This window comes from Pteropus alecto, unplaced genomic scaffold, assembly GCF_000325575.1.
Source record: "Pteropus alecto unplaced genomic scaffold, ASM32557v1 scaffold146, whole genome shotgun sequence".
NCBI classification, from domain to species: domain Eukaryota; kingdom Metazoa; phylum Chordata; class Mammalia; order Chiroptera; family Pteropodidae; genus Pteropus; species Pteropus alecto.
In genome coordinates, this window is record NW_006442107.1 from 11913180 (window position 1) to 11921497 (window position 8318).

General features: G+C 36.0%; 1 pseudogene; it reads left to right on the plus strand.

The window, feature by feature from the left end:
• Positions 1-5709: 5709 nt before the first annotated feature.
• Positions 5710-5828, plus strand: LOC112469340 (annotated as a pseudogene).
• The last annotated feature ends 2490 nt before the right edge of the window (positions 5829-8318 follow it).

Below are 8318 nucleotides of genomic sequence, written 5' to 3' on the forward strand. Positions count from 1 at the left end.
CTTCTATTTTGTTGTTACATAGCATGATGGGGAATGATTGTTATTCAGTAATCTTAAAGACTCAGACTCAGGGCCAGTAACTTGATTTTTGTGACTCTTTCTAGGAATTCAGTCTGAATCTGAGGGAAAGGAGAGTCTTGTGAGGCTGAGATTGACTTTTTAAAAATTCTTTGCTTCCCCTCCCCCACCTCCCCCCACACAAACACACACCATGTACCTCCTCTGTCTGTACCTTTTCCTAAGAAGACAGTAATCAGCAGCCTTATTCAGACACTAGGACACGTTTTTGCTAAACAATAAATTCAAAGTAGAAATTTCAGGTAACACAATGGCAGACGAGCTGCGCATTTTTCTTCTTTGATAATCAGATCATTATTTTTGTACTCTTAAGGACTATCTGCTTACAGTGGAATTCATCATATAGTTTAGTTTTCTTATCTGATCTTTTCCTTTACTCTTACCGGCTTCCACTTTCCGACCTATTTGGAATCCCCTTAGCATTCAAATGGTAGCAGCCTGTTTTCCAAGGCTGATTATACTGACAACTCAGAAGGAGGAGAGTTTTTGGTTTTCTAAAATATCTTCTCACCCCTCACTACCACCCCTCCCTGCCAATTTCAGTCTGGATCTCAAGTAGGCACTTTCCTTCTGGATCTTAATTTTGAAGGAGTTGTTTTATTACATGTGCATCACCAGATCAGCTGAACTCTCTGTTGCCCTCCTCTAATTAATTACTGTTTGTAAAGAGCTCAGAAGATGAATAGTGCTATATAAGTGCTAAGTATCATGATTTCATTGTCCTATTTCAGTTCTTGTTGGAATGAAGTATCATCATAATAATCAGCTTGTTGCATTTATAACTCAGGAGGGGGAGAGCCATATAGTAATACTTTTTCTAGTTCCATTTCTTAATCTCTGAAGCAGCCAGTGAACTTGCGGTGACCCCCTGGGATTATTCTCAAGCTTCATGTGGTGAGCATCTCTTGGAAAAACAACTCCTTAAACATAAATCAGGTAGAATAGGAGGGGATAGGAGGGGTTTCAAAAGTAGATTATAAGAAGTTTGGGATTTATATTCAAGTGGCGTAATGTGGGGGTTTGGAATGAGCCACCCCAAGATGTGCTTCAGTGGTATGCAGATTACTGTGAGCTACAGACATTTTTAGCCTCAGGCTCAAGAGAAACTTCTGCCCCTTTTTTTAACTATATAGAACTTGAATTAGGGGCCTTGCTCATAATAAGAAATTATCAGAGATCGCTTTTTTTGACCTGCCTAGAGGGCAAGGTAAATATCTATTAATGAAGCATCCGCTCTTCTTATTATCCTCTAATCACCCTTTGAAGCCCCTAAGGTACTTTACCTCATCCCTAGCTCAAGAATGTCTTAAATACTCGTGTTCTCTTTCTATCTCCAAACCTCTTGTGCATGTGGGCTCTCTGACTCTCTCTTGTATGTGGGGTTCTTATACACGTGTATATATTAAATTTGGTTATTTTCTCTTGTTAATTTGCCTCTCTGTCTCTGTCTCTCTCTGTCTGTCTGTCTCTCTTTCTTATCTTCTTGTCTTCTGCAGTTTTGCTAGGCAGTGTCTAGGAGGAGATTTCTTGTGTTCGAAGTTCTTTTGGTTTCTTTAATTTGTGTATTGTTATCTTTCATCATTCCTAAAAATTCTTTGCTTACTTGTCAGCTTATAAATACATTAAGGCTATAGATTAGGTCAATAGATGGATGGATTAATGGATGAATGGATGGATGGATGGATGGATGGATGGGGATGGATGGATGGATGGATGGATGGATGGACAGATGGATGGACAGATGAATGGACAGAGAGACAGACCGACAGACAGATGATAGATAGGTAGGTAGGTAGATAGATAGATAGATAGATAGATAGGAAGATAGATAATGTAGATATATTCCAAGAGTTTTGTTTTTGGCTAGCTGTCTTATTATTATAAACTGTGTAGCTATCCTGTTCTATGTCTAAGCTGAATCTTATCGCTACTGCCACATGTCAAAACCAAGAATTCCTAGTAGACAGAGAAATCTAGGTGGCTGTGATGATTTTACATTTATGACTGTTTATGTTTTCACCTTTATCTCATATTTCTTTGACAGGTACCAATTCAGAGGAGTTTAGAAAAATCAAAAGTAGTTTCTTTTTAAGAGAAAAACTAAGCTTATCCAACTGTTTAAGAAATGAGGGTGAATTTTACCATGTGGAGACTGAGAAAGCTCCTTCAACCCTGTTGTGCAGACTGCCATCAAGATTTTGTGTGACTTCTATTTTGTGTGAAATAATTTCTCCTCACGGAATTTTTAATTTTCTATCGATAACATAGGGTAAGAGAACTAAAGACTTTTAAATCTTCGCTATACTTTTCAATTATGTGAATCCTAATTATTAAGATAAAATCTTTAGAGAAAGATCATACATTCAAACATTCTTAGGAGATACTTCACTGCTGAAAAGGCCATGTGAAGAAAATTAAGTTGCTGAGAACCTTCAGAGTAGCCAGTGTGAAAGGGTAATAATGATGTTCATCTACTAGCTACTGGTCTAATGCTGGGATCCCAGGACAAGTGTTCCACAATCTGCCTCCAGGTTGCTATAGCATCCCAGGTGTGTCTAAATACAGTAGAAACAAGTTATGGCACAAAAGGCACTGAGAGCATGGTATGCCAAAAGTTCAGGTGAAGGTCATGACCCACATATTATAATGTATGTTTCAGATAAAATTCTAGACTCAAAATTTTATTTGAGAGTAAGTAGTCCACAACCAGATTTTTTCTATCTCAGCAATATAGATAAGATATCAATATAGATAAGATATCAGTAATCAACAAGTTCAAATAATTTGTAACGTAAGACTAATTTCATTTGGAAACAACCATTATGAGGGCTAATAGAATAACTAGTATCAAGTGGAGGTCAGATTCCAAATAAATCATAAATAAATTCAGAACCCTCGACATTCCTCTCTCCTATTAAAAAAATGTAAACTGTACAGAAACTTTCATAGTGATTTCCAGGCCTATTTTTCTTTCTGCCACCTTTTTGTTCCTATCAACCCTGGACCATTCTGACTATTGAACATGTCAAATTTTATTACTGTACTAAAGCCTTTCTTGTGAGTCGCCATTTGAGATTTTGTTGTTGTAGTTTGGGAAGAAGCACATAAAGCCCACAAAGTACCATCTAACAATCACCTCCCCCCTACCCCCAGAGCAAGTGAAGAGGAGCAGGCTGGGCCCTTTGAAATCTCTTCTAGGAAAACAGATGCTCGTGTAATTATGGTGCTGCCCAGACCCTGTCAGTTCAAAGCTTACCAGGGAGCTGAGTGGGATTTCTTCCCTTTTCAGAGTTTTAGCCAAGAGCAAACTCAAAGTTTGCATATCTGACTTTCAGACTCATAATAGGTAGAGTAAGGCAAGAGATGAACATGGATGTCTATCATCTGTAGTCTCAAGTTTGACTAGGAACTAAATATTCTAAACTTTATGTGAGCACATTTTTGCATTTGTCCCACTTTCTACAGGTCACCATTCTTAATTTCAAATCTGTTTTCTGATTTAAAATAGGACAAAATAATACCTCATTGGGCAATTATGAGATACATACATATGCAATCCACAGGAAAATTAAACGAAATGGTTACATATATGTGATACATATATGTGACATGTGAAATGAAATGGATACATATATGTGATATGGAGTAACTTAAAAACAAAGTCTCAGGTTTTTTTCAATTAAAAAATTTATTTAGCTATTATGAGTTTTAAAATCCACATATGCACAGAAACATACAAATATATACATATGGGGTAGTGCCTGGCTTATAATATGTGCTTAATAAATAGCCATAAAAATGTTAATCCTCCTTACATAGTAGAAGTATTGATAATACTAGGGGAAAAACAGAAAAAAGGCAAATATTTAGGATAAGAGAAAAAAGTGGAATAAAAGTAGGAAGAATGAGAAGATGATAGTCTAGTAAAAGAAAGAAAACAAGCTTAGTGAGTATCACCATAAAGAAGAAGAGGAAGAAGGGAAGATCACCGTACATGCACATGTCCAGTGGTGAGAAGAACCATTTTGTGGGGAGATTTGTGGGAAACAATGACACCAGAATTAAAAGCAGAGCTCAGGCAAGATATCACATTGTGGGGACTCTGATTACTAATTCTATCGGATAATCCAAGGGACATATTTGTTGTAATTCTAAATCTAGGATGCAAGAAATTTGATATGAGCATTAAATGAGAAGATAAATTGAATTTGTTATAGAGACAGTGTCAGAAGTAAAAACGACCAGTACCGTTCAGAGAACTTTGTGATGATTCTACTGAACAGGCCAAGGCTAAAGACCCTGTTCACTCACTTGAGAATGAAGCAGTGCCTATGGGCACTTTTTATTTAAGAACTGAAATGAGTTATAGCTGCACGGAGGACATCTAAAGATCAGCTACTGATGAAGCTCAAGAAATCATTTAAGTAAAAGGTACAATCTGGTAAAAGGTTTTAGGTCTAGGGAATAAATACTATCTGTAAAGGGAACTTTGGATAGCTTCTGGGGACAAAAAGAACACATCTATCTAAACTACACAAGAAAATGAAATAATGAAAGGAAACCAAGGACAAGAAACAGACTCCAGGACTCTTGATGGGAGGGAAAAAAAAAAAAAAGCTATAGATTTGGTAGCATCTGCTCAAATAAATGCTGAAAATTTTCTGGAAATTTTATTTACATATTCATTCACTTGTTACTTCTTTTAATGGGCAACACTGAGTACCTAGTGGGTGTTGGGTTCTGTGATAGTTTCTAGGAATGCAAACTCTCCCCCTAAACAACAAATAAATAAGTAAATGAGATAGTCCCTGCATTTGAGGACCTCACAGTTCAGTGATAACATCCTGCTATGAAAAGCCTATGAGAGTTTTAGATAATAGGAGGGAGGGTAATAAGGAAGAATCAGGCTGCGAAGTTAAAGAAGAGCGAAAAGGCAGAGAGCTTAGAGACAGACAAACTTAGAGACAGTAGGAACCTGGAGAGGGCTGGTGATAGAGAGAGAGCCCCCTCCTTCTTTCCTCTCAAAGAAGTAGTTGATCTGAACTTTAAGGATAAGGTAATAAGGAAACATATTCATAGAATGAATACATAGCAGGTACAAAGAAAATAAAAACAACTATACTAAAGTAGATGGGACTAGGTATGAGAAAGAGAAAGAGTAGAGAAATGGGTGACAGTACAGCAGTTAACCATGACAGGAAGAAGCAGAAATACAGGATTTAAGATGTCTCATTTACACAAGCTACATTACAGAATGTGATTACCAATGAATTAATTAATTAAGGTGAATGGAACATGACAATTGATACCTTCAACAATTGATATCTTTCACTTAAAAGTAGCAGAATGTTAGGCAATATCTTATGTAGCTCAGACACATTATCTCATGGACCACAAAATCTGAAACAGATGACCTCTGGGTTGATGAGAAAGTATAACTTGATGGAGCTAGCCTGTCAGGGCTCAAATTCTAGCCATGCCACTGACTAGCTATGTGACCACTGGCAAGCTACTTAATCCCTTGTTCTTTACTTTCCTCAGATGTAAAATATAGAAAATAGTTCTTAAAAAACTTAGGGTCATGTACAGAATTAGAGTTTATGTGTAGAGTAAAAATAATTGGCATTTTCTGACTACGGCCACACTACCCTGAACAAGCCCAATCCCATCTGATCTTGGAAACTAAGCAAGGTCGGGCTTGGTTAGTACTTGCATAGGAGACCATCTAAGAAGATCAGGTGCTGTAGGCATAAAAAATAAAACAAAATTAAGGGATTGTATGCTGACAAGTTCCTTACAATCTGTGAGGTCAACTAAGGGTTGCCTCGCCTAAAAATAAAAATAAAAATAAAAAAATAATTGGCATTTAGTAAACCTTCCAAAAGTGCTGGCCATTATTATTAGCATCATAAGTATTAAAATAAATTATTGGTTCTGAGACCTAACAACGCCACTAAGGATGGAGTTTTTCATACCAATTTATCCTGCAGGTCTGGAGTATTGACAACATCTCCCCTTGGCCAAGGGAGCATTACTTTTGCTAGCATCATTTCTTCACAAGATAATGTCAAAAATCAGGAGAAAAGTGATAGAGAGAGGATTTCCTCATAACCTCTCTCATGTTGTTAGAGAAGACGGTCTTGCCCAGGAACTTCTCCAATGATTGTCTCATATCCCTCTTGGCTAGAAAGAACTTATAAAACATCCTTAGCTGTAAGGGAGATTGGAGCAGCAAGCATTTGGTGTTTTTAGTACCATTTTGGAAGACAGACTCTGCCATTAAGGAGGGAAAAACGGGAAATGGTTTTTGAATTGACAAGCAACAATGTCTATACTATTTTGTTATATAAAATAAAACTTGCTGTAGGCATTAAAAAAATAAAAATAAATAATACTGTGATATTTAATAATAGCTATCATTATTCTTTTAAGATTTTGACAATAAGTTGTTTGTTGAATTTGAAAAAAAACTTGCAAAGGTGAGGGATTAAAAACAGGTTTTACTGAATAAAGTAAATATTTCAAGCTATAGGGATATTACACGAACAGCATAGATAAAACATAGGTGAGGGGGAAAAGAATGGAAAAGAATGAGGCAAATTTGTAGAAACAGGATCAAGATTAGAGGAAGAAGAAGAAGAAGGAGGAGGAGGAGGAGGAGAAGAAGAAAAATATATATAAGTAATGCTACTATCTGTGAAAAGCTTACAGAATGCAATCATAATAGAACAAAGAATTGTTAGGTTTAAGAAAAGAAATCATTAGGTTAAAATATTGCTGAAATTATTTATTTATAGTAGAAAAAAAGCTACACAGAACGGATAAAATTAAGAATTCATACTAAAAATCAATCTGAGAAATTTTTGAAATCACCATCAAAAATCAAATATTATGTTGTAGATGAAAGGAAAGTGTTGCTGATTTAATGACATTGTAAAAATTGTTGAAAGAACAGAGAGAGTTTGAATGCTTCTTTGCAGTCGCATATAGGAAAAAAAAAAAGAATGACCAAGATTTTAAAATAAATAGATTAACAATTATATTTTACAGCAGAAAGAATGTTAGAGATTGGAGACAACAAATACTGATAAAAATTCTGGATATGCTAAGAAGGTCCAGTGGTAAGTCAGAAAGAAGTAGAAATTTTTCTATAGGTCCCAACATAAACCATGGAAGAAAATAACAGAGGTAAGTCAAAAAGAGGTGGAAATTTTTTATTGGTCCCAAGATAAATCATGGAAGACGATAACAGAGGGAAGTAATGTGGGTATTTATTTGGAAAAGACAAGCTTTTATTTGGATAGATAATTTTCTCATTAAAACCATGTAAATATATGGTGTGTCAGGTGAGCTGGTATAAAATGTTCCATGCCATAATCAGTAGTTGGCTGGAAAAGAGATTAAGTCACAAGAGGAATGAGCTAGAGGACATGGTGTTGTTACTTTAAAACATATCTATTCAGATTTATTATAGTAAAGTCTTCTGCTGGCACAGAGCTAGAGGATGAAAAGATAAATAAATTTCAGTGTTCAAAGCAGGCTTACAGTCTAGGGGACAAACAGGCTATCCTCAAATAATACCAGACATGAGCTCTCGCAATCAAGGCAAGGGGAGTGCATGAGGAGCTAAGTGTGAATTTTCTAAACTCTTCAATTCACTTTGGCACATTTACTTTATGGTTTTAGGCCTTCTTTTATACCCCATATCTACAAGTGGCCTGATCACCACTAGAAAATGGTACCTGGATAGGTTCAGGACAGCAGACATGATATATAAAAATAAAACCTTTATGCCAACCTGAGCATTTCATGGGACTTTTTACTTTATGTGTGGTCTGTATATTCTCTCATAAAAAATACTGCATTTGAGAAAATTACAGTGAAAATATTTAAAAAGAAACAGGGTGGTAATAGTTAGAACCAGCTGCGGTTTATGCATAAGGCATTAGAACAGTCATAGAAGTAGAGCTGTATTTCTCAACCTTGCCACTACTGACATTTTGAATCAGATAATTCTTTGTTATGGGGTCTCCCTAGTCTTTACATATTAGATTCCAGTGGCAACCAAAAATATCTCCATATCCTACTAAATGTAATTTAGGGTAAAATTTCTCCCAGTTGAGAATCACTGGGATGGAGGAAAAGACACTATCATATAACGATGATAAAGTGATGAACAAACTAAAGAGGAGGGGGAAAAAAGCAGAATACCACAATAGCAAAATTAATAGAAAAGAGAG